The sequence below is a fragment of the Hippichthys cyanospilos genome, chromosome 4 (assembly GCF_059441005.1).
Source record: "Hippichthys cyanospilos isolate Australia breed blue-spotted pipefish chromosome 4, RoL_Hcya_1.0, whole genome shotgun sequence".
NCBI classification, from domain to species: domain Eukaryota; kingdom Metazoa; phylum Chordata; class Actinopteri; order Syngnathiformes; family Syngnathidae; genus Hippichthys; species Hippichthys cyanospilos.
Window position 1 is genome coordinate 5,919,528 of NC_142372.1, and position 2,500 is coordinate 5,922,027.

The window sequence follows — 2,500 nt, forward strand, 5'->3', positions numbered from 1 at the left end:
GAATGGGTTAGCCACAGGTCCCAAGATTGCTAGTGATGTTAAAGAGAGAAGAAGAGGATTTTTAGGGAAACAAAGCTGAAGATGATCAAGAAATACGAAGAAGGCTAAGCTAGCCTAGGCTAGGCTGGCCTCACTAGGGAATATGGCCATAACGAGCTAGTCACTCGCTCAAAGGTAAATAACGCCTTTCTATATTTTTTATTTATGATATTATTCAATTATATACATGTATATTATATACATATTGCACTTACTATACTATTTTGATACCAATTTTCAATATTTATATTCAATTTTGATGTTTGTACCTGGAGTTTTACACACATTAGCTATTTAACATAGGTTTGGATCGCCCGCCATATGGCGAATTCGCCTTACAATCCCAACCGCGGAATGGATTAATCTCGTAAACCGTGGGCCCACTGTACATAGATTAAATTACAAATAATTCTACCTCAGAGTCAGTATATTTATATAAAAAAAAAAAACTACTGTTATGAAAAGGCCGAAACCATGAACCCCCCTCCAAAACTCATCGTATTTCCCGATTAACATTCATTCCAGGATGCATCCTGACAAACACATAATTGCCTGTCGCCTTTTTTTTCCCGTTCAAACGCTGACAGTAATGACGCGCTGCCATCATCAAAGGCAAAAACGAGGAACGGGACGATGAAGGGGAGGACTGTCACTCCCAAAAATATGGCGGAGGAGTGACAGCATCATGTCAGCGTTGCTAAATAGCACATTTGGCTCCCCCATTTTTATGCTTCAATAACCAGACAAAAATTGACTAATTAGATCAAAATTGTTGTTGGACAAAATAAAACGTTTGTGACCAATAGTTTTTTTCAAACTTTTCTCACGTTATTTACAACTATTTACAGTCAGTATTCAAGCATACCAAAAGGGCTCTTAAGTGATACCAAAACTCTAATGCACATTTGTTTACAGTATTTACATCTTCCACAAGTTGCAAAGCTTCATTTCCGTGTTTACTATCTGTTAGCAAAGCTGTTTTTTCTTTTTTTTCCTCTTATTGCGTTAGAGATGCCAAGGAGGTCATGATGATGGAGAGACGGAGGGGTTGGTGGGGGTTGGGGACGGCTTGTAGGTTAGTCAGACAGCGAGTTAGATAAGCGCTCTTATCTTCTCCACGCCAGACGCCGAGCCCCATCCAATCCTGAACCCAATGAAACAATTCATCGACTTATCCTACCAAAGACCTCCACAAGTGCATTGAGGTGGAGGAGGGAAGACAAAAGACGGAGATGAACGGGAAGGTGTTGATGTAAAAAGCTTTGATGACCATTTCCCTTTTGATGGCGTATTTTTAAAATTTCCTCGGTAATGAACAGCCAATCAAGTGCCTTTGTCTCTCCTCGTTGGAATTCCCACGTCAATGCAAATATTTTTTTTCCGCTGTCGTAAAACCTCTTTTTAAAAATTACGACCACTAAAATGACAGTTTTTTTTTTTTATAATGGTCTTTTTTCATGAATCTGGATTTTTTTCTGAAAAAAACCCCCACTACTGTATTTCGAATTAGAAAATCAAAACAAAAAAATGAGTTTTTTTTTTTTTTTTTTTTTACTTCATAGCAGGTCTTTTTCGATTTTTTTTCGTTTACTTAAGTTTTAGCAAGGTTAAAAATATTTTTTTTTTCTATTACTCCGTTTAAAAATGACCTTTTCACTGTCAAGAATATTTTTTGGAAAATCTGAAAAGTTATTGTTTACTTGTAAGAGTGGAGATTGTTCCCCAAAAATATTATTTTTAAATGTAAAAGAAATTAATGTTTTGGAAAAACACGTTAAAAATACATGACTTTTCTCAATAAAAAAAAAAATGCCTTTATTTCTTAAAGAATTGCAGCGTATTATCACCAGAAAATTTGATGCTAAAAACAAAGATATTTGTCACAAGAAGACTACTTTTTATTATGAAACAGGATTTTTTTCCATATAAAACTATCCAACTATTTATCATGTTTTCATACTGCTTTTTTTATAACGTTTAAACACTTTTTAAAAAAAAGTAGGTTTAGAATAAAAAAAAAAATCTATTACCTCTTTCAAAAATGATATTTTCCTTCCAAAGAAATATTTTTCTTGAAAAGTGAAGACAGCTCTTGAAAATACTGTGAGATTAAACTTTTAGGAAAAAAAAAAATATATTTAGCTAACTTGGTTTTCCCCGCTTTTGTTTCTTGCAAGATTACAACTTTTTCCTTTCATTATTTTCCCATTGAGAAAAAAATCTGATGTCTTTCTTTTAAGGGACAATGTGTAAGATTTAGACAGTGTTTCATCCAAAGGAATAAATCAAATGATTATAAATGTCAAACCCTTGCAAATAAATGTGTTTTTAATGACCAAATGTATGTTTAAAATATAATTGTAAGTCTAGTTATCATGAAATAATATTACATGGGGGGTGGCACTTCTCCGAAGGCTGCCATGTTTGTTATAGCTACGGACAATGGTAAATACAGCATCTC

At 34.0% G+C, this 2,500-nt stretch overlaps 1 protein-coding gene across 2 annotated transcripts in view; it reads right to left on the reverse strand.

Annotated features, from left to right (window-relative positions):
• LOC148424406 (semaphorin-7A) overlaps positions 1-2,500 on the reverse strand; it is an 18,915-nt gene that overhangs the window by 1,480 nt on the left and 14,935 nt on the right. The gene's annotated exons all lie outside the window — the stretch shown is intronic.